At 39.7% G+C, this 25,566-nt stretch overlaps 1 long non-coding RNA gene across 1 annotated transcript in view; it reads right to left on the bottom strand.

The window, feature by feature from the left end:
- Positions 1-2,932: 2,932 nt before the first annotated feature.
- Positions 2,933-25,566, bottom strand: part of LOC139945823 (uncharacterized) — a 37,353-nt gene continuing 14,719 nt past the window's right edge. The window contains exons 2-3 of the long non-coding RNA XR_011787177.1: positions 12,754-12,936; positions 2,933-3,021 (exon numbers count right to left, since the gene is read on the bottom strand). This is a non-coding gene — a long non-coding RNA (uncharacterized lncRNA). The remainder of the gene's footprint in view (positions 3,022-12,753; positions 12,937-25,566) is intronic.

Genomic DNA, 25,566 nt, shown 5'->3' with positions numbered 1-25,566 from the left:
AGCGTTGCATAACTTAGGGCACCAACAAAACTGCCGGTGGCCAAAAAAGTCCGCGCAAGAAATCCTCTCAACGTGTGCCCGTGAACGATCTCTCGCCGTCAAAACCGTCTCGATGACCGCCTAGCCCACGGCCACAAGACGAGGCGACTATGGTGTCCCAGTGGACTTCAAAGAACACTTGGACGAAAATACTTGTCATTATCGTACAGCCATAGTGAGAATTACTATCCAATTGGTCATTTATACTGCATCGCTGAGTTCACCAATTAACTTAAATAGTGCCGAAACCACGAAGCATCTTTCGAGATCCCTTTGGGGAGTTTGGCGTCATTAGGGGGTAAAGAAATTGCGCCAATTTGTATCCCGCGTATCCCTGTCGAAAGTGATCTCCAAAATGACTGTTTCAAAAACATAGAAAGTCGATTATTTTACAGGAAGGTTAGAGGTCCATAGACAAGATCAGTTAACGGGAATGAAACTAGACATTTAGGATATTAAATAAGTCATTTTCAATTGGTGATCATGTAATATGGCCGGTTTAACGTTTCAAAACATCCGTATAGTTTCTTCTTCCTTTCCTTTTCTTTCCTCGTTGAAATGAACAACACGTTCCCGTTGGTTGTCTGCTACTCCATGAATTGAAACATGTCTATTGTACATTATTTATAATCATGTCTCGGTCATTAGAACCATCAGAAGCACTGAGGCCACATAAATGTGTCCTTGTTTATTCTCAACGACAGTAGAACTGTTTCGTATTGAAATCTTCCATTAGAAATAATAAATTATAAGTAAATATTTGACTCTCCAAGCCAAAACCAGAAACCATTTTACTTGTTTGCAAACAAGAAGAAGATGAGAACTAAGGGCTTTAGAATATTTCAAACAAAATAAGTATTTCTAAATAATTATAGGATTTTATTAACATCATAATCACGTTGCTGTCAACGATGATGTTTCGGCCGTTATCACTTTTTTTTTCAACTTCACTTTTTCCTTTCGAGAACTGCCTAGTTCTGACACGGGTGTCACCCGTTTTGGTTTACGCCGATTTATAGTTGACCAGAATATCTTCGATTTGGCCCCACTGTGAACATTGTCATCGAAAGTTTTAAATGGGATTTAGCCTTACGGGATACGGTGACCTTACGGGAACCGTAATTTGTCCATATACTTTGTTACCAAACGTAAATAATGACATCACAAACTACCTAATACTTATCAAAGACGGTACCGGTTGTGAAAACAATTTTATGTAAACGGTGCATTTGAATGGTTTGATCATTGTTATTTGGACACTGCCACGTATGACGTTAATCACCGTCAACATGACTAGATATCGTCTACGATGACCTCATTGAAACCGATGACGTCACGACCTTCAGGATTGCAATGCATTCTTACTCAAATTGTCCCTATCGTTAATCAATACTCAGTACTTGTTATGAAAGGAAACATTATTAATAACACCTATCGTTAGGCGAAGATTTTCCGAGAGGTAGGAAAGTAATTGTAATTGCTGGGAAACGAAATGATGACTTATTTCCATATATATACATTTTGAAGTTTCACAGACTCCTCACAAACTGGTATTAAAGCGTCTGTATTCGTTTGGTTTTTGAAACCCTTGAATTTGTGTAATTCTATATAAATGTATAAATTAATGTAGACAGTTACATTACAAATTACCAATGTAAACTCCATTTCAAAAGGTGGATGCGTTGTGGAGATGGCCGAAGCAGGAAGAATAATCCCTTACTAGCAGGAATACAAATAATCTTAAGTAGTAGCCGCAGTGCTTCGAGGTGAAATGTTTCTCAAGATTCATTTAATATGCTATCCTAAGCCGCTATACTTCTCACCACGTAAGCGTTTATTGACATTAATCTTCAGTGTCATTACCGGACGTATACAGAACCTTTCAACCTGTTGTTTTCACGTCAATAAAAAAAGACTTCAGATATCAAGAAAAGAGACAACATTTTTGAAAGGTGAAAATAACTGGCATCCCTTTCCCTTTAACGTTTTTTTTTTTTTTTTTTTTTTTTTTTTTGCATTCGAGAGGCCCCTCTAAGCCGGCGTGGTAACTAGGTCAACCAAAACGGTCAGTTTAGTGTGGCCAAACCCGGACTGATCAAATCACAAAATATACCCACCGTGTTTGCCCGGGATGAGACGAGACTCGGGGCCATCTGAACTTTTTACTTCAAAACTAGCAACTAGGTGAACTGCTAACGTACTTTTACTCTCTTTTTTTTTCTAGGGGGGGGGGGGGTTGTTTGTTTGCAGCATGAATATTGTATGTCGCGGTGTGAGGATGATCGTACGCTCTTTAGTTGTAGACATTTCTCATTCCCTGTGGTGAGGGAATATCATCAGGAATTGCACTGCGACGCATGCCGGGATCGAACAGATCTCCGAGGACGACGTTGAACGTGGGGTTTGGTTTGGGGCGTGGTCAATGTCATGAAAAGGGGGGTTCTATATGCCGAATTATAGGGAAGCATAACGGACACCTGTTGCAAGTTATGTTGTACTTTTGGGGTTCATTAAACTTTCCCAACGATAAGTTCTCACAGAAAATAATAAAAAAGTGCATTCTGTGGAACTTGACATTATAGTCTGAAACATCTGCCGAAAATAAAAAACCTCTCGAATGAACAAAGATTCTAGTTGGAAATAATTTAGAAGAACGCACTGGTCAAATAGCTCATATGGTATTAGTTTCTTCTTAATATACTAATAAATTTAGATTCATTTTTGCGTGTGTCTCATGTATTCCCTCTGATCTGATTTTAAAGTTACTAAATCCTCACAATACCTTTATCGTGTTTATTTTCACTCAGCGACCCCATCGCTCAAGTACGACGAGGAAGGCAGTTCAGCGGCAGACACCACTCAGTCCCATGCCGTCAAAAGGTGATAAAACACCGCCCGTCTTTCAGCACGAGACACGCTGGGAGCTTGTTAGGAAGAGACCCCGTAGCTCTGCAATGTTTACAAAAACAGCGGATCCGCGACCTGAGCAAATGGAACAAAGCACAAGTGAATAGTGAAAGTTTATTAACAAAAATGGCAGATAGTGGTCTAGAAATACGAATGTTATATAGACAGCTGGTGGGAGCTAGTTTTGATGATGACCCCTTCTTTTTTGGTAAGGGGGAGGTTGTGAGAGAGGGAGACTGAATTCGGAAGGGATTCGTCAATGTGTTTTGAAGGAAATATTTTTATATCTTTATTCTTGCTGCATGTCAGGCTTTAGTATGTAATACAACAACGTTTCCGATCGGCAATAAAGAGCGCACTTAACAATGAAAGGGATCAAACTGGGGAAGAAGAAAATGTACCCTTGACGTTTGACCGGAGAAAAACAGATAATTCCGGAGCTTTTATGTCCTCCTCCCCCATGGTTATACGCCACTGAACATTTCAGACTTTCAAACATTGCTCTTTGATTTTCACACTTTTGTTTTCTCTTAAAAGCTTGATAACTAGAATGAAGCTGAAATTTCTACAGGTAAATTACATTACATACATCTTCATTCACAGTGAGTAGGGATTCATGTCAAAGCCGAAAACTCAATCCTACAAAGGGTATCAAAACCCTTACAAATTCAGGGCTCCACTTTCGTGAAATAATGTGCCCAACATTTCACTATTTTTGTTGTTGCTTTTTTCTTCTATTGTGTAAAGCGGAGACGGGTTATCATGTTTCAGTCTCTGTTGAAGTCACACGTCTTTCTTGAAAGGCGGGTTTTTCTTTATACGATTACATATCAGTGAGTTTGGTACCATGCCTCTATTAACACAATCCAATGCGAGCTTCACAAAGAATGAATGGTCTACAGACGATATTAGTTTACAGGGTTGTGTATGAACTATTTGAATACAAAGTTCAAAGAATGTTTTTTAATCAGCCGGTTCTTTTCAATTACAGAAAAAGAACAGAATTTATTAACGAAATACTACCCTAAAGAATATTAATGATAATACTAACAATGAATATTTATATTGCGAAATATCCACGTAATAAGATGCTCAAAGCGCATGAAAAGAAAAATAGCATCAATTAAGAAAAGATAAACAGACAAGAAGGAAGATGGAACAGTAAGACGAAGGGAAAGAAAATTAAGAAAAGACTACCGAAAAGCTGTTTGAAACAAATGAAATTCCAATCTGTCTTTAAGTATGTCCAAGGTGCTACATTCTCAATAGACCTTTGTCACGCTGTAACAATCTTGGTCATGTTCCCTGTTTCAAATAACAGTAGTTAATGCTGACATTTATCGCGCAAACATGGCACCAGACTATTATTTCGTCCAGCCTCAGTTTGGTTACAATAAGTTAGAATGGAGTAAAATCTAAAATGGCCACACCTTGATAAAGGTGTATAATGCGAAGCTGGTGATTAAGAATTTAAGGGGATTTGTGTCCGTTTTGAAGATAGTATGAGGCAAAGTACAAGATACATTTAACGAAGGTTGCAAACACTTCAGTTGCCATTAGAAACAGTTGTTGGCACCGTTTATTTTGAAATCTATATGATGAGATTTGGTCTGTTTTGTTGGGTTCCATTTCACTTTAGACATTTATGTTGCATTCATTGAGCACATAACAGTCGCTCACCCGTAATGTTATATCTACTCGAGAGAAGAAAAAAGGGGGAAAGTAATCTCCAATACGGCTAATTATTTGATCATGTTCAGCACTAATAAGAAACCCATGCACATACAAAATGAAAGATGATTCCTTCAAAACAATTACCACGAAAGGTTAGGTTGGTTATGCAGCCCTGCTGACACTATGTCGCCCGGGGGTACTACCATACTGCACAGTCGTCCAAACCTGGATTGATTTTAAACAAAAAGTATACCATCTCCGTTTCATCCCTCATCGCGGAGCGTGCTCTTCCCAGTAGTGGCCCCGGGACCTGGCTGCGAATTCCCGGGGGCGTTTGAGCAAACTCTCGGTCGGGGGGTGATGAAGATCCACTTGGTGATACAACGTGATGACCAACGCACGGTGCTTTCCGCTCTTCTCTCATAGGTAGGGCCGGGTGATGATGGGGCAGATCAACGGCAGAACACCCTTGCCATCGTAAGCTACCCCTCACAAGGTGTAAAAATGTACCTCTGAAACTCGTCCCTATGATTAGAGCAAGCTTGCGAAAACAATGTCCCCCGCTTAAAGGGCTTGGGTACTTTTCGTAGGACACAAAACACAATGTCCACAGATTGACATTGGAACGTAAAGTATAAGTCGTTGTTTCCCTTCTTTGTAACATAAACAAACGTACATGGAAGGAAAACATTTCTAAAACTTTTTCAAAACAGAACGCTTGTACAATGTAAAACACTAATCAATTGATTTTGGATAACAACACGAAAGAAAATAAGTATGTTTTAAAAGTAAACCGACCACTGGACAATGTCAATAATATAATCGAGGTGACTAAACTTCCGCTTGATCAAAGCAAATCTTTTGGAATCATGAGCACTGATAAATCACCCATTGTTAATGTCCATTTCCACCTTGTCTTAGAACACAAACCAAGCTTAAAGGCACTGTACAGTCACGTTTGGTAACTGTCAAAGACCAGTGTTCTCACTTGGTGTATCCCATCATAAGCATAAAATAACGAGCCTGTGAAAATTTGGGCTCAATCGGTCATTAAAGTTGCGAGAAAATAATGAAAGAAAAGCACCCTTGTTGGATAAATTTGTGTGCTTTCAGATAGAAATAAAAGACTTCTAGCTAGAAGTATTTTATTATTTTAGTAAGAAATTACCTCTTTCTCAAAAGCTAAGTTACTTCAGAGGGAGCCGTTTCTCACGATGTTTAATACTATCAACAGCTCTCCAACGCTTGTTACCAAGTCAGTTTTTAAGTTAATATTTGTTTTGAATAATTACCAAACATGTACCTTCCCTTTTAGGTGTTATTCACTGTCATGATGGCGCAAACCAGTAGACATAGAAGAAATGGTATTTATTCCCAAGTTTTGTCATTGTTGTCAATGGTTTTTCCTTATCTTGATTCAAACAGAGTACATGCTGCATAGCGCGGCAGTTTTGCCAGGTATGATGTATCGCATTCTGATTTTAAGAGGAATTATTCTTATAAAGAGCAGCTTTCTCCTGAAGACGAGCAGAGTATACTTAGATTATTGTTCGAAATGTCGAAACCAAACCAGCTCTTTTCAGAGCCAACACACCATCAAAAGAGAATTATTACATGGTTGTACCCGCAAGTTTAATATACCAAATATTCATAGGTAATAAAAATAATAATAATAAATAAGACTTAAAAAGCGCATTAATTTATAAAGATACAATGCGCTGGTATAAAGAAAGCCATGAAAAAGTAAGTTTATGAGCGAGAAGATAACAGATGCGTTTTTAATTTGCTCTTGAATGTTTGGAGTGAGTTGGTGTTTCGAATATGATTTGGTAATGAGTTCCCAGCATCGGGGACCAGCAACTGAAAAGGACGGACCGGTCCCCTGCCCTTTTGTGAGTGCGAGACATTGCTAGATTCTGGCTGGAGCGGAGGCCACTCCGGCCAGGTTTGTAGAAGTTCAGAGACTCTGTGATGTATTGTGGAAGTACTTTATTATTCGTATCCTTCACACCATGCAAAGCTTCAAATATCACTTAAAGAGCATCTTATTTTCCACAGCTACCGAGAGATACTCTACCTCATCTCCATTCAAGGATAGTAAAGTATCCACCTAACAATTTTCCTAATGCTATAATTGATTGAAAGAGAGCCATTCTACAGCCCAGCAGCAGTTTTAACAATATTTTTAAATGTCAATTCCCATCCTAAATAGGCACAGCAGAAGTGCCTTTTTGTCACGAACACGGATGCACTCTATTTTTTATTTATTTTTTTAAGATTCCTTCAGCCTGTCTATAATACAATAAATCTCAAACAATAAGCAATCTTGGCACACAAGCCGTAAACAGAAACAATAACCAAACAGACTGACAGCCTATCTTTAACTTCAAGCAGTCATCATCTTGGTCACGGTCCCTGTGTACACTAGTCATAATGTGTACTATATTTCATAAATATCTAAAAGGGACCAGTCTATTTACCCTCCAAGTTTGAAGACTATACTCGATTGATCAGAATAGCAGAAAACAAGATGATGTCGTGTATACAGAGAGTGCATCGACTACATGTTCGTTGTTGTTCAGATAAAGACCCTGGACACTAATGGTAATTGTCAAATACCAGTCTTCTCACTTGGTGTATCTCAACATATACATAAAATAACAAACCTATAAAAATTTGAGCTCGATTGCTCATCGGAGTTGCGAGATTACTATGAAAGAAAAAACACCCTTGTCACACGAAGTTGTGTGCTTTCAGATGCTTGGTTTCGAGACCTCAAATTATAAATCAATCTCATGGAAAATTACTTCTTTCCCGATAAGTACGTTACTTCAGAGGGAGCTGTTTCTCATCATGTTTTATACTATCAACCTCTCCCCATTAATACTTACCAAGTACGGTTTTTTGCTAATAATTATTTTGAGTAATTACCAATAGTGTTCACTGCCTTTAAGCTATGTGGAAAGATCGCTTACTAAAACTCGACCAACAAAGTGCCATGCACTTTGTGATCCCAGTCAAGTATTTATTAAACGTGTAGTTCAGTATTTTTATGTTCTTGCATTTGAATTAGCAAATTACATGGAACCTCTGCCCGAAATTCTCCCCAATGTCCCCACCCAATTGGTACTCAACAAAAAGGCGTGTTGTCCGACTTGATTATTATGTAAATACCGGATTAAAAAGTCGATAAAAAATGAGAGAAAAATTCAAAGAAATGTTTAAGGGTCTCCTGCTATTTGTCCTTCTTTCTCGGATACCATGAAACATGATGATACAGGTAACGGTTCACCATTTGATATCTCTGACTTCTATCTTGTTAGCTTCGATCCGGGGCAAATTTACCGATGATGGAGGGACCGTTATATATTGTAAGAGGATATGATTATGCGAGATATGTATCGACACAATAAATTCTGCTACATTGCAATTTTCTCAGACTTTATCTGCCGACCCCAAAAAATGCTGACAAGTGATGAGCCCCTAATACATGCTAAAATGCACTTACAGGCATCCTTTCTCAACAAGGCAGGGAACCTTTTGTATCCACTCCCAATAGACAAAGGAACCAGCACAGACACAGTGTTAAGTTTTGTCATGTTTTCTTTTTTTACAAAAATAAATTTCATGAGGTATACTTTTCAAACGAATCTAACAGGCGTCTGATATTAAGGGAATCAATGAAGCCTGCTCCTTGATAATTTTACCGAGACGAAGTCGAGGTAAATTTATCAAGAACCAGGCCTCGGCGGGTTTAAACCACTAGTTGAAAACCGATTCGACACACTTTGATTCCTATTCATAAATACATTTTCGGTCAAAAACATCAACACTTGTTGGTCAAAAAGTAAAATAAATGCAAACATGTTAATTGTTCAATGATATCTTTCAACACAACACCCCTCCTTATAACGGAATGCTGTGCGTGTCGCGCGTATCGCGTGATGTGGCACATTCTAGGCGTTGCTCTCGACCAATAGGAATGAAGAAACTGTCTTATAAGCACAGGTGCAAGCTCGCGTGTCACGCCCATGTTTCAACACTTTTTACTGGTGTTATATCATCCGTTCAAACCACCCCTCGTGATGCCCTCTCGACCAATCAGAATGGATAAACTGTCTTAGGTATTTATGAATGTCCATTATTGTGGTTCAAAACAGTCCTACTGCATTCGAACTTGATCCACTCAAAAGATAATATTAGTTTGATTTGAGGTTGAACACAGAACAAAATGACCAGAATGGGATTTGAACCAGAGTCCTTCGGATCATACATGCCGGGTACTCTACCAACTGATCTATCTAGCCCTATGTTGGCGGTCTCCCTATTTAGGTGTTCGGAGCATAACCTCTGGTTTGTTTTCTTTATGTTTGTTTGGGTGCCTTTGAGAAGCAATTTAACCGTTAGTTGGCATAGCCATGGATCAAACCCATGTTTAAGATACAACCTAGGATGCGGGCAGCCGGGCGTCATCTTAAAGATTGTAACAAGTTCGATAATGGACTTAAATTCGCCCCTTTCAAAAGAAGTGGACTCAATTTATTTATCCTGATTCCTCAGGCTAAAGAACTAGGATAGATTTTTCCTTTGTTTTTTTGTTTGTATATTCATAAAAGAAATAGTGCGATGGCTATTAATCTATCGTAATGCTACAGTGTTGAGTTTCCATCTGTATAGATGTCATAATCATCTGTTGTCCATTGTGGTCAATGATGAGGTTTGAAGTCCACAGCCCCTTCCAATGGCCAAACTGTACTTTTTAGGTCATCGGAGATGAGCCAGTAATTCACATTGTCCAGAAGAACTCATAATTGTCCATTACCCCCTTTGGGTTATTGTCTTGGGTTCTTTTGTCAGAGCATTTTTGACGTGGCACCCCCTCTCCCTCCCCCCACATTGCCCGGGGAGAATCGGCGTCATATCACCCCCTTCATCTGATGGGTTGATGCACAACACCGAGGTTGGCAGGTCGAGTTGTTAGCAGACCTCTCCCGGCGACTGTGATGAGCTGGGTGTGGCGGGGGAGACAGCTCCTTTCCTCCCGCGGATGGATCGAGTGGAACACGCTGAAAGATTGTCAGCTGACATTATGAAAGAGCTCCGCTCTGCTGTCAGTATAGAGCTGAACTGATCAACATGGTCCAGTGGGTATAAAATCTTAAAAGAGGAATCCCCAAGATGCATAACCCGTGACCGGTAACAATACTTAATTCTACCATTCCTGGCTAGATTCTTACCCTTTGAACCAAGACAGCTTCATACAGTACAAAGAAGATAATCCATTTCCAAAGTTATCACAGATGGGCTACATTTTAGTCTTAATATCAAAATGCCATTTAAACGAGAAGGTCAAATGTCTTACTGTTGGTAGCAGATAATTTTCACAATATTTTGGCCAAGAAGTATATTTCTGTATATGATGGACATGTCGTATTGTGATCCAACATATAAAAAAAAAAAAAAACATATTGAAAGGTTGAACGGGAGGTTACACACAAGTTCCGACACCCTTATGTTCCGGCACAAACAAATCCTTTCACTAAACAACCCTTTTTGAGAAGGGTCAATTTCTTGCTGTTGGTAGCAGATAATGTGCACAATGTTATAAGAACATGTGTTTTATAGGAGGGTCGTTTCTCAATATGGTCGTTTCTTGAAATGAGGTTACACACATATGTTCCAGCACCCTTATGTTCAGACAACACACAGTATAGTGTCCTAATCCTATAATTCTAACCCTATATAACTCTAACCCTGGCGTGTAAATCACGAGGATGTTCTCGAAACACTGGGGTGTCGCAGCAGTCACCAAATGGGGGAAAGGTAGGCGATGATAAACGACAAACAATATTTCATCACACTCTTGACGGGAAAACATTCAAGCTATAGCTGCTAATTGAGATAAAAGAAAAATATATTTTAATAAAACCTATATTTTTTAAGTTATAAAAATATTTTTATAAGTTGCAGTTCAAAGTGCTACATTTTATTTAAAACCATGAAAGATTTCCTTAAAACGCTGTGCCTTTTTTCTTGATCATTCAGCACAGAAAAGCGTGTTCGAAACATATCACTGAATCTCATGTCAAGTGTCTGACACGTCAGCGCTTCTGGAACATGCGCAGTGCTTCCAGGCGGATATAAATAGTCACAAGCTTTTTTTCCCTCCCCCTTCTGAAGCGGATGAATAATATTAAGATACAAGTTAACAACAGGCAAGTTGACAAATTCCTTTTCAGATTCCCTTCTAAACTTCAAGCTCGAATTAACCCCTTGCGTGTTTTGAAATTTAAGTGGCGAACAAATAACTAAACGGGGGCCCAAGTTCGTTTGGCAAGTGGTGCGAGGGCTGAATGCCGTCCGCGCACCGTGGAACGCCCGCTCTATCGTAAAGGGTACAGAGGCATCAACGAATGAAAGCAAACCGAATCGCCTTGGACCGCATCAAAGGGGGAATTTTTCTTTCGGTGCAAAAACAGGTAACCTACCTTCCTTTGAAGGCACGGGTCTTTAAGTTAACTCACAAATCTGGGTCGGAATAAGATTCCAATGGAAGCTGATGATAGAAAATCTTTGAGGTGTAAGAAATAGAAAAACAAGGATTCAGGTCATAGTCAAGGGGAGAGATAATGTGTCGCAAAAAAAGTGGGGCTTTTTGAGAAGGGACTTAATAAAGATTTGTTTCTGTTTCGAAATCTAAACCAGGAATTGTGGCGACCTTAAATGCGACTGTTCTGCAAGAGAAATGCTATGGTATCCATGAGACGCGACCTCAATATGCTTTTAGGATTTCGTAGCAAACTCGGCGCTGCCTTTCAGCAAGTTTTTAGTCCCATGGCTTCAAATCGTTGCAAAGCGTTATTTTCAAAACCTTGAAAGAACAGAGATGAACACTTGACGGGTGATGACAATAATATACAATATTTAGACGATCTATTCTCAGGGTTTCTTTCCTTTTATTTTTGTGTATGTCCCCCGTTCCAAACAAAATGTTAAATATTCCTTGGCCGTGAAGTAGGTCCAACTTCATTATAAGACTGTTTACAGGGAAAACAAACGCATCTTCTTTATAGGTAATTGTGGATGGGGTGGGGAGACAAAGAACACCAAGTATTTTTGTTTTTGCTGATCAATTTCCGCTGAATTGTACAGTGTCTTGTTTCCTTCTTAATGTTGAATACCGACTATCATCAAGACCAAAGGTGCCAACCTATTCAACCCTTAGCCTCAGTGTTGAGCTGATCAAAGTGAGACCGCGTATATTGTGTAGGTGGGGGATGTCTATACCAGTTGAAACTAAAGACTTTATAAAAATAAAAATAATAAAAAATAAAAATGGGACCAGGTTGTTCTGAGAGTGAGGACATCCTCGCTCCACTTCAATGCCAAATGGGCAGGAAAAAAAGCAAAAACGAAATCCTCAATTTATCAGTGTAGGCCTATATGTGGGTTCTAACCGGGGACTTGAAACAATGAGGGGGAGGGGTGGGGGTGGGGGCAATTTAAATAGAGTTACCGGTTGGATGAAGGCCCCCAGTTGGAAAGTAAGTACACAAACCAATTGGTGGCTCTGACAAAATGTTATTGTACAAACAAACGAGGGAAAATTTGGATGTCCCTGATTGCAGGTTACTTGTGTGTGTTCAGTGACATTCAAACTGAGAACATAACAAAAGAGACAATAGGTCAACGAATGCTGCCACAAAGGAACACAATGGGTCATTTTTTCTTTCATGAAAAGAGTTGAACAAAGGAGAGTCCACGACTGGGGGGGGGGGGGGGCATTACACACTTGCGTGTGCATCGAGGGTGTCAACTTTTAGAATAAAAACTATAGTATCATCGATGAACCTGCATAAGTGTTGTAATTTTGTTTATTTATTTATTTATTTATTGATGTGTGTACATTTTTACCAGTGTAAGCACTCTGAGGCTTGCTTTGAATACAATAGTCTGGCACCTTTGGTCTGGCACCTGTTTGAATCATGGCCAGTTTTAATTTCCCCAGTGTGGGATAATAAAGTTCTTATCTTATCTTATCTTATTATGAAAGTCCTTCTTGTAATTTCAGGAAACTTCCACGAAAAACACGATGACGTCATAATATAAAAGCCTACCTGCTTTCATTATTACCTTCTCAAGAAAGCCTTGACCTTTCAAACTTGTTTCATCAGCACATCACCACGCACCGTGGACGGACGCACCGTGGACGGACGCACCGTGGACGGACGCACCGTGGACGTTGTGATAAATGCAGTGAGTTCTCGTTGAACCAAATCAAAAATCAAATGTCATCACAATTCCCGCCAAAGCTTTCTGCAATAGAAAACAAGAGACAACATCATTTGAATTATTCTGCTGTTACTGATAATAAACATGATCCCCTTTTTAAACACGGACATTCATAGACTACACCACATCATATTCGACTCTTCCATGACACTTAGTTCACATATTTCTAGTATTTCACGCTCTACAACATTTCATATCCGTAATATAGGCAAAGTAAGGAAATATTTGACACAAAATGCAACTGAGCAGATAGTCCACTCTGTTGTAGTTTCTAGACTGGATATGTGCAATTCACTTCTAAATGGCCTTCCTTGTACTCAAATTGAACGTCTTCAACGTATTCAAAACTATGCTGCTCGTGTTATTACCTTAACTAAAAAGTCCTGCCATATAACGCCGATTTTAAAAGAATTACACTGGTTACCAGTAAGCAGTAGGATTAAGTATAAACTCTTGCTTTTCGTGTATAAATCGCTCACTAGTAATGCCCCTGCATATATTGATGATCTTCTCAGCTCGTACAATCCTCCTCGAAAACTCAGGTCTTATAATTCTAGCCTCCTTATTGAGCCCATTTCCAAACATTCATGGGGAGACCGATCTTTTTCACATGCTACCCCTCGTCTATGGAACAAACTGCCTGCACTAATAAAATCATCCGTTTCTTTGACCCAATTTAAAAATAAACTGAAAACACATCTCTTCAAACAGGCATTTGATTCAATGGTTTAATTATTGTTATTTTTGTTACCTTTTAGGATGTTTTTTCCTAAATATTGCGTTTGTATTATTGTATTCTATACCACATGTTCTAGATTTCTCTCAACTTAGGTTTACATTTTAATTTTTGTTGTTGTTATTGTATATTAACTAATGCTATTGTTTGTATTTTAGCGCCATGAGCACTTCTGTGGATTTGTGCGCTTTATAAGTTTTCATTATTATTATTTTATTATTATCAACAACAGGTACATTTAGGGATGACAAAAACAACAAGAAACTTGTCTTGTGACAATTTTTTAATGTACTTCGCAAAATATTTTGAACACGAATGAACACTTCAGGCCCATTCGACACAAGATCAAGGTCACCTCTCAATAATATTTTCTAGTCCAGTTCCGAACTAGGCCTACCACCCGCAACACAATAAAAAACCCACCCCGGGCCCGGCCTTGAACGCACCCGGGGAGCACGCCACGCGCTACTTGATTTCTATCTTGAAGGAAGAGTGACGGAAGAGAACTGGGAGGCCATTATCCCATTATCACATATTGTCGAAGCGATTGGGACCCATTATGCCCTACTAAAATGACCAGTAATTTAATATTTGTCTTTTAAGAGATCCATGTTTAAGGAAGACCGGGATTTCCTTTGTCGGTGCGGCATTTCAATGGCGAAGTCACTCTCTCTCTCTCTCACTCTCTCGCCCACTTCGCAGTGCGCAACGTCAGCAGGTGGTATACATCCGGGACATGTACTTCCACACAATTAAAAACTTTGATCTGCTTGGCCGGTTTTTCCCGCGCTTTTTTTTGGGTCAGTGGTGCAAGATTTCGCTCAACTTATACGCTCTGCTGACGTCACGATGAGATATGAAGTACGGTGGCTGGTGGCAAGGGGAGGAAGTCTGCGTGGAGAATTGACAATCTGTACAAAATTTACGGGATTCTGGGCAGGAATTGTGTCAGGAAGTATGGTCGCTTAACGATTTCATTTCTGTCGGGTCTTGCGGGTTTTACACATTTTAATTCCAGTCGGTCATATTGTGTTTATATCAAATAATTGTTTATATTGTTTGGGAAATTGCCGAACCTCAAAGCTGATAACAACCTTAGTTAATGTTCACTTAAGAAAATATTTGTTTATGTTAATAGTAGTATTAATATTAATAGGCATTACAAGCAGTGGACACTACTGGTAATTACTCAAAATAATTATTTGCATAAAAACTTTCTTGGTAAAAAGTAATTGGGAGAGATAGTATAAAACATGGTGAGAAACAGCTCCCTCTGAAGTAATGTAGTTTTCGAGAAAGAAGTCTTTTTCCATGAATTTGATTTCGAGACCTCAGATTTAGAATTTGAGATCTCGAAATCAAGCATCTAAAAGCACACAACTTGTGTGACAAAGGCGTTTTTCTTCTTCCCATTATTCTTTCGCAACTTCGACGACCAAATTGAGCTCAAATCTTCACAGGTTTGTTATTTTATGCATATGTTGAGATACACCAAGTGAGAAGACTGGTCTTTGACAATTACCAATAGTGTCCAGTGTCTTTAAGCCCATTGCTCACTGTTTTGCCTGTGTGCAGTACAGACAGACGACCTTGCGAATAGACACTGTCAAAGACAAAGTCATTAGCAGACTATGAGGTCTGCCAGCTTTTCATCAAACAAGGGGTCAAGCTTTTCTTCGGTTACACCAGACACATCTTTCAAAGTTTTAACCAGGTCTAAGCCTGACAGGAAGGGAGAAATAATAAAGTCATCTCTGCTCTCTGATTTATTTGGCTATAAGCAGTGGAAACATTACACGGTTGTGGACAGAGAAGACAAACATTGAAACAAACGGGGCGGGGGTGTGAGTGAAAAGAAACAATTATACTGACATTGAAAGTTGTGTTCTCCAGACTATGATAACACACAAATAGACCTTAACCCTGTTTGTGTGTACTTTTGATGCAATAATTGGAGACAAAACATGATGCTCAAAAACACTTATTAATTCTTTTACAGGCAGTGGACAGTGTTGGTAATAACTCAAAATAATTATTAGCATAAAACCTTTCTTGGTGACGAGTAATGGGGAGAGGTTGATGGTATAAAACATTGTGAGAAACGGCTCCCGCTGAAGTGCCATAGTTTTCGAATTTGATTTCGAGACCTCAGATTTAGAACTTGAGGTCTCGAAATCAACCATCTAAACGCACACAACTTCGTGTGACAAGGGTGTTTTTTTCCTTTCATTATTATCTCGCAAGTTCGATGACCAATTGAGCGCAAATGTTCACAGGTTTGTTACTTTATGCATATGTTGAGATATACCAACTGTGAAGGCTAGTCTTTGACAATTAACAATAGTGTCCACTGCCTTTAAATAGTTAGTTCTCATATCATCTTACAGGTTTCATATTAAAGAAAACACAATACAGTAATTGTGTTTCAAGACCAAATGATTGCATGTTTGAACGTTTTTCATTCAGCCACAACGATATTGTACCATATTAATTTTGGATTTTACCCATACACCGATGTGTGTAGGCACTTTATACTCAGTACTTTCCCGAGTCCTGTGAAAAAAATATCACAGGCATGTTACTCGGGTGGGATTCGAACCCACTACCCTTGCAATTCTAGAGCAGTGTCTTACCAACTAGACTACCGAGGTTGCCCGGCAGCTAGAGGCAGTTCGAATCCCATGTTTTGGCTAGAGCAGTGTCTTACCAACTAGACTACCGAGATTGCCCGGTAGCTAGAGGCAGTTCGAATCCCATGTTTTGGCTAGAGCAGTGTCTTACCAACTAGACTACCGAGATTGCCCGGTAGCTAGAGGCAGTTCCAATCCTATGTTTTGGCTAGAGCAGCGTCTTACCAACTAGACTACCGATATTGCCCATCAGCTAGAGGCAGTTCGAATCCTATGTTTTGGCTAGAGCAGACGTGTCTTACCAACTAGACTACCGAGATTGCCCGGTAGCTAGAGGCAGTTCGAATCCTATGTTTCGGCTAGAGCAGTGTCTCACCAACTAGACTACCGAGGTTGCCCGGTAGCTAGAGGCAGTTCGAATCCTATGTTTCGGCTAGAGCAGTGTCTTACCAACTAGACTACCGAGATTGCCCGGTAGCTAGAGGCAGTTCGAATCCTATGTTTCGGCTAGAGCAGACGTGTCTTACCAACTAGACTACCGAGATTGCCCGGTAGCTAGAGGCAGTTCGAATCCTATGTTTCGGCTAGAGCAGTGTCTTACCAACTAGACTACCGAGATTGCCCATCAGCTAGAGGCAGTTCGAATCCTATGTTTTGGCTAGAGCAGTGTCTTACCAACTAGACTACCGAGGTTGCCCGGTAGCTAGAGGCAGTTCGAATCCTATGTTTCGGCTAGAGCAGTGTCTTACCAACTAGACTACCGAGATTGCCCATCAGCTAGAGGCAGTTCCAATCCTATGTTTTGGCTAGAGCAGTGTCTTACCAACTAGACTACCGAGATTGCCCATCAGCTAGAGGCAGTTCGAATCCTATGTTTTGGCAGCGGGTACCGCAACGATTACTGTACCATTTGGCAACAGCTATAGAGGGGAACACATACTGATCATGGGTTCAAAAGTTATACAAACATTTTTGCGTATACACATTCCACCCTTATCATGTTATACCATGTCACGTTGAAGAAACATTCAGACCAAACGATAACATACAAATTAACTATAATGTTACAACGATTCTGTTACACACATTAGTTGCATGTACTTTTGCAATAGAGGGACAGATGCCAACACTACTCTTAAAACATTTTGTTTTTTAATAGACTTTTCTCATATCATGTTACAGAGTTCGTGTTACAATTATTTTTATATTCACTAAACTTCCCTTCTATTCATCGCACTGTGCCATACAAAGACCTGTCACAGGGCTACACTTTTCAAGAGTCGACTCTTTGTTTCTTTTCCACACAAACGCTTACTTTTTCTTTCTGAAAGACACAGTGATATCTGAGTGTTATTCCCATTAGAATCCATCATTTCCTGAATCTCAGCGCACTTGTCTCAATTTCAATGGCTACTGTGGATTGTGTGATAATTGGGTGAAATTATTTCTTGGGATATTAAAACAGGGAATAATTTATGGGGGATGGAAAGAAACCAAAGAAGAATCATTCTAATTATAAATAGAATCCTGAGTTGAAACGTTGATGGGTTTCGGGAATGAGTTTTTCTGTGGCCAATTTGAGGTGATTTGTGGGCAATTGAGGTCGTCAAAAAAATAGGATAACATATTGCCTCGCGGAAATATATATACATTGTCTTGAAGTGTTTCTATAAGGACTGTGGTCGAATACACCCAAGACAAATTTCTTTGCCATTATTTCAGGAAGTGTTCCTTGTTATTGTTTGGTTTATTTGATTTTCAAAGCACTGGACACCTTTGGTTATTGGCAAACGACAATAGGGTTATACAGGGTCAGCAAAATATACCCAGGTATGAATTTTCTAAGACGGTTTATTAAACCAATATTTTTAGCTACTTTATTGGTAACGCCTCTCATATGATTCTTCCAGGATAAGTTCTCATCAATTTCTACACCAAGAAACTTGGTATGTGTCACTTGTTTCAGAACTACACCGTCCAAAACCAGAGGGTTCAGGCCTAAAGTATTTTATTGCTTGAGTGAGAAAACTACGTTACTTCAGAGGGATACTTTTTTTCACAATGTTTTACCAACAGCTCTAGTTCCTATCCGTTGCTCGTTACCAAGTAAGGATACACAGATAATATCACAAGTACTAATTAATAATCGTGGATAAAAAGTATGTTTCGTTCTCTGCGGCCATGGGCCTAAGTTGGTTTTAAAGTTTGACAAGTGTATGCCAACTGATTTTAAATGCTGTCAACAGCGCACAACTTTGTGCGAAAACAAAATCACGTAATCATTTTAACCTGACGTTAACTTTTTCTTTCAAGCATACGGTGTTGGTTAACCGTTTCAAACTTTGATAGAACATCTTAAAGGTTCACCTACTTTCAAATCAACCCAAGCAGTAAAAGTGACATGGACATGGTCCATCGGTGAGGGCTCACCGTTATCGTCTGGCCAACAACCTCCCCCACAAACCTACCCGTCCCCAAAGGAGTCCATACTGCCAGGGCGATACCCCCTTAAAAATTCCCAGTTCGCGCAAGTGACCGTGCAACCACAACTTCTGGTCGGAACCACGCGGCTGGTTTTCCACGCACGCCTTCGTCCAAACTGCGCAAAGACCCCCTTCGCCCCTAGGGCGTTTGGAGACGGAATTTGCGCATTATACGCCAAATTCTGTTTGGGTGATAGCATGAGTATAATGTTTAGTGACGTGGGCCTATTAAGATTAGTGGGATTAAAGGGGATATTTTCGGTGGATTACACATCTCAACCGTCAAGATAAAGGAACAGACTAGGGACTGGGGACTGGAAATTGCAGGCCATGTAATTCCCTTAACGAGGCCAATCAAACACTCAGTCGGCAGGGCTCGATCCTAAATCTTATGATCTTAAAATAAGTATAAAATCAAAATCCCTGACAATTTTTTGTTTGTTATCGGCTTGCATGATTCTAGACTATTTTTGAAAACTTATAAAACCAAATTGAGTCACCTTGTGACGATACCTCGTGAGCAATTAAAGATTTAGCCAATATCATTTAATCAAATGGTTTAAATACAAACACTCTTGGACACCAACAATGGCCTTTAAAGCTCTACGAAAAAATAAAAAAAAAAACTAGCAGAAAAACAAACACCCCAATAAACAGACAACCGACGCCTTTAACTGCATTTGTAAACGTCATTCAAGTTTTCCTATTATACATTCAGATAGATATAATAAATATTTATGTTAAGGTACCATTTAAATAGCAACAATTTAGAAAGGCCAGTCATTTTGCCAGAAAAAAAACAAAAAAACGTTGACGTCATTTTGTGACGGAGCTCCCATGACGTAACATGAGTGAATGCAAGTATGATTTGAAACTTTGCATGGTGGAAGTATAGATAAGAGAGGTTGTGGTAACACCATGTGAATATCTCTTTTTGATAAGTGGTGGTTCTGACGTATAACAATTGAGGCTCATCGCAAATCTTTCTGAAAAGTACGAGATGAGGGTTTTCAAAACGACTGTTTTGTTTACAACTAAACTCTCACGTGAACTTAATTTCATTACTGATTGAAAACATTTTTAAATGAATTTCAGCAAAGATCACTTGTTGCCATTTAAAGGCAGTGGACATTATTGGTAGTTACTCAAAGTAATTATTAGCATAACACCTTACTTGGTGACGAGTAATGGGGAGAGGTTGATGGTATAAAACATTGTGAGAAACGGCTCCCTCTGAAGTGACATAGTTTTCAAGAAAGAAGTAATTTTCCACAAATTGATGTCGAGACCTCAGATTTAGAACTCGAGGTCTCGAAATCAACCATCTAAACGCACACAACTTCGTGTGACAAGGTTTTTTTTCTTTCATTATTATCTCGCAACTTCGACGACCAATTGAACTCAAATTTTCACAGGTTTGTTATTCTATGCATATGTTGAAATACACCAAGTGAGAAGACTGGTCTTTGACAGTTACCAATAGTGTCCAATGTCTTTAAGGTTCAAGCTGAACTTTAAGTGCACAGCCTGCACTCCCTGTCTTAGTGCAACCTCACTTCAGTACCATCGTAAACAACCACCCTCACCTAAAAAGAGCAACACGATTTATCCAGGTTAAACTACAACATAAAAGAGTTTCGCAACAGTTTAAACTCATTACGCCTTCTAAGATATAGGGCGGCGTTTTTGTAAGCGATAAAAAAAAAAAAACTCAGAAAGATTTTTGGAGTGATGTTATTCCATTGAATTTCCATCGATTTCCCACTTATTTTTTATATGTGTGTGCAGCTATTGCCGTTCATGGGAAGAATTGAGCGGTGACAGTATATTTTTCGGGGCGAGAGAGTAAAATGTATAGATGGCCCCTGTTGAGGGTTTTTCCCCGTTGTGTAACTGCCTCTGCACAGCGAGCACAAACACATTAAGCCGACCGTAATCAGGTTACACCGGAGGAAGGATGCTCAGCAATGCGACTGCTCAACAAAGTTGAATAACTTTTCCCAGTAACTTGTCCAAATATTATTTAGGGGGTCAGATAGAGAACGAGTGATGGTGGGGGAATTTCCGGGGATCAAAACTTTTCAGCCCGAGCGATTACAGGTGGAAATATTGCTTAATACTCAGACGCCGGTGAAGGGAGGTAAAAATGAGGATAAGGGGACTTAAGGGCGGCCATCTTGGGAGAGCTGATGACATGATGCTTTCATTCAATTAATAAAGAAAAATATTATTCAATAACATTTTACTGACGGACCGTTTAGTCCTTGAGCGTGAGTCAATGAACTTCACGTTTGTGCTGGGCGAGGACCGAGGACTGTTTTACAGTTAGACTTCTGAGGACAGTTCAAAATATCTTTGCACCTTGGCTGAAACAGTAAACCCACTAAACTTGCCGTTTGGTCAGTGAGTCTCCTTAATTTTAGTGTATAATAAAAGGTCCAAATGCTTTACTTAGCAGAAAATTACATTACAGGGAACTAGTTGAAGATACAAATATCGTTTTCATTGGTAAACAGTTAGCTCGGCAGGATATTATCGCTCAGCAATTTTGAGCATTTAGCAGCAGAAGCAGTTCGGAACTGACTTCAGACTTCCATCAGTTTTTACCAAAACTTCGTTTAGTATCTGTCTTTGCCGTTTTTGTTTTTGTCTGTTCTGTGGAGTCGCAGACGGAGATTTTCTGCAACCAGTTCTCTTGCCCGGATTCTTGAACGTTACATTTCAGTGGTTTTTTTTTGGGGGGGGGGGGGGAAGGGGGGGTTTCTGTTTAAAGCTATTGGACCCTTTCGGTACAGAAAAAAAAAAAAAAAAAAAAAGTTCACAGAGTTTACAGAAGGTAGTGGTGAAAGACTTCTTTTGAAATATTAGTCCATGAAATGCTTTACTTTTCGAGAAAACAGTAAAACAATATCATTTCTCGATATCGAGAAGTACGGCGAAACGTGCGGATACAAGGGTGGGTTTTCCCGTTAATTTCTCCCGACTCCGACGTCCGATTGAGCCTAAATTTTTGAGCCTAAGTGTGGGCCTTGGACAATATTGTTTACCGAAAGGGTCCAATGGCTCTAAATCTGAAGTGGAAAAGGAAAAAAAAGTCATCTTGGTCATATTCCTTGTTTCCAATAACATCAATGAACAACAACAATCAATACAAAAAGGAACCAGACTATTTATCCTTCCAGCCTACGTTTAGTTACAGTGGTTTGAATGGAAGAAGATTCAACATGGCCGCACCATGATAAAAGGTCTATAATCCCCACCGCAAAGATTTAGAATTGGTTTAATTGATTCTGAAGATTGTCAACTTTGAATCAAGGACAAAAATGTCTCGTGGCAACAATTTATAAAAAAAAACTAAATGAGAGAGTTGACCTTCACTTTCAATCCAAACCGGATTTTCGTAAAAAAGCCACAGACAAAAATCTATACACAGATAAATCCATTAACGGGGGAAGATGCATATAGAGGCGCACGTTTATCCGTGGTATACAACGGTTGGCACGCGCTCCGCGTTGGGAAATTGTAGGAGATGACCCGACGAGGACCATTTTGATTTATCCCATGTTTATTTCACTTCTATGGTGTTTAGGCACCATACCAATTTCAATTGTTGGTTACTTTCCCCAGTTGCGCATCCATGCAACACCAAGAGAAATAATGTGGTTCTTAGAGAAAAACTGAGGGAGTTTACCACTTTGCCTTATAGCTAGATTGGTAGGCAAATCCCAATTAAGACCATTTTCATTTTTCTCTTATCCCATGTTTGGTTGTTTTCATTTCTATGGTGATTAGGAACCATACCAATTTCAATTGTTTGTTACTTTCCCAAGTTGCGCATCCATGCAACACCAAGAGAAATAATGTGGTCCTTAGAGGAAAAACTGAGGGAGTATATATATGCACTGTGTCTCATAGCTCAATTAGAGCATTTGCCCGGAGTGTCAGTGGGCTTGGGTTCATATCCCAATGAGGACCATTTGATTTTCTCTCACCCCATGTTTTGTTATTTCAGGCACCATACCAATATCATACATTGTGTTTGTTACTTTGTCCATCAGTTGCGCATCCGTGCATCACCAACAGTAAATGTGGTTCTTAATGGAAAACTTGAGGGAGTTTACTACTGTGTCTCGTAGCTCATAGCTTAAGTTTATAAGCAGATCCCGACGAGAACCATATGATTTTTCTCTCATCCCATATTTGGTTATTTCACTTTTGTGGTATTTAGGCACTATTCCAACACAAAATATGTGTTACTTTGCACAGTTGCACACAATCCATGTGGGTGTTTACCGCTGTGCCCCATCGCTCAGTTGGTAGAGCATCTGCCCGGAGTGTCAGGGGGTCTTGGGTTCAAATCCAAATGAGGACCATTTAATTTATCACTCACCCCATGTTGACTCTACTTACTATCCCAACAATTGCCACCCCCCCCCCCCCTCCCCCGACGAAGTAAGATCAGCAAACAGCCACACTGGTCAAACTGTTATCTGCTCTAGGCTACATGGGTCGTGGGTTCGAATCCATTAATGTCGTGCTGCGGTTTTGTGCAGAACTACTGCTTGACGGCAAAAGAAAAAAATCCATTGTAGCACAAATGGATAATAAACTTTAATAAAACAAAATCGTTTCCGTCTTAAATAACAAAACAAAAATTTAAGAACTACAAAAATCATGTTATCTCTAAGCATAACATAAATCAACAATTAATTGTTTTTCAAATAATCACAAAAATGTCATACATCTTTGAAGCTGCACTGCAGACATGACTAAATCAAAACCATACTGTTGACATTATGAATATGGTTTAAAAACAACCCCGTAAAAACAAGACTGATTTTAACCGAGTTCGACCTTTCTAGGCCCAAGGCAGTTTCCACAGAAACAAGAAATAAAAAAGAAAAGAAACAGAACCAATAATAGATCCACTAAGAAAAAAGTACACGTGTTGACTCCAACCCAAATGGCACATCCGGGCGGGTAAATTTTCTTTAAAAAGGTGCAACTGTGCCCAGGTGATGAAAAGCGCGCGAATTCGTTTTTAGGTTGAGTCACAAAACGTCTGCTCGCAAAACCACACCTAGCCATTGCTGTAGCCAAGAGGGTTGTTATACACTGCCAAAAGATAATTCCACACACCTGGGGAACCAACGTAGAATGACCATGATTGTGTCATACTTCAATGAAGAGTAATTCCTGAGTTTGTTGTGACTTTTATAATCTATCATTTTCCCCCTACCACACATAGTGGGGGTTTTATTTTGGGGGGTTTATATGCAATCGGTGGTCCCTAAAGTACGAGAGCCACAAATGTACGTGATTACCAGTGGCTGGATTGTGACCGTGCTGGAGCGCAGGGAGCCACCTATCTCAGCGCTGCATTCACCGTTGGCCCGGCTTGGTGCTTCCGTAGACAAACAAACGCTGATTGGAACTCAATTTTCATAAACTTGGGTAATGGGGAAACTTCCTTCCAAGCTTGTCTGAAATTGTGACATGCGCCTGAGGCTACATGCGTCATTTACGATAGGGGTGAGAAGGTGAACTGAAGGTGCAGATGATGACGGGGGAGGGGGGTAGGAGGGTACAGCCGAGGTTAAACGGGGGTACTGTCATTCACCCTCTTCGTGTAGCTCCACCAGTTGGGGTATGTTGTACGTAACGTGAGGAGGACAGAGAGTGTATCAGCGTGATCACACACACAGACTTTTACATTCATTTGAATGGAGGAACAAGATGACCAAAAAACTATGACCAACTAATGTTAGGAAGGGTGCCAAGAGTAGACAATAATGGACATTTTCTGCCATCGTTGTAGCTCCTTCAAAGTTTACAACAAGTGCTTCTGACAGAGTCGTAAAGAGAAGGTAACGGTAGCAAATGTCAAAAGATAAACTGTTAAGTACAGATGTACATGTAATCAGTATAATGAAGATGGTTACCAGACAGTGTACAACGAGATATCGCGGCAGCTTGAAACAATGCAATTGTTCATTGCAGAATAAACTCAAACCGTCATAAACTGAAACCGTCATAAACATATGACCAGCATCTCATAACCAAAAGGAGTACCATTCCCACCCCCACACCCAGCCCCTTATGCCGTCCGAACCATGTCCAAAGAAAAGAAGGGTAAAGGTGTCATTCTGGATGAAAACATAAGAATGTTCTCCCCTTCGACTAATGCGAAAAGAAAGGGTGTATATAGACAAACTAGTATATAAAACAATAAGAAGGACATTGGTTTACTGTTTAACTACATTTATGATTGGTTTTTATTGTCTGTATTTTTCTGGCTGTTTTTAATGAGTGCTTTCATGACTGGTAAAACACTTCATGTTTAGATGATGAACAAATTAATCTAATCTAACATTGCCCGATTAGTAAAGGTGAACATGAACAAGACAAAACTGGCTACGGTATCGTTGAATGGATGGAGATTCCATTGGTGTGGCAGCGTTGACGTTGAGTTAAAGAAAGGGATGTGGCGAAGAAGACCGGTGCATTTGAATTACCAAATTTACACCAACACCAGGGCCCAATTTCATAGAGCTGCTAAGCACAGAGCTGCTAAGCACAAAAATTTGCTTAGCATGAAATTTCTTCCCTGGTAAACACAGGATTACCGAGCAAATTTCCATGTGATGTTCGGGATAAGCAATTAACAGCTGAATGTAAGTAACAAGCAATATGAAACAAATGGAAATTTGGTTGGTAAACCTGTTTTTACCAAGGAAGAAATTTCGTGCTAAGCAAATTTTTGTGCTTAGCAGCTCAGATGAATGCATCCCTTTGAAATGACAAC

This window comes from Asterias amurensis, chromosome 13 (genome assembly GCF_032118995.1).
Source record: "Asterias amurensis chromosome 13, ASM3211899v1".
Lineage (NCBI taxonomy): Eukaryota > Metazoa > Echinodermata > Asteroidea > Forcipulatida > Asteriidae > Asterias > Asterias amurensis.
The sequence above is the reverse complement of the archived record's forward strand: the minus strand, read 5'-3'. Positions and strand labels throughout refer to the sequence as shown.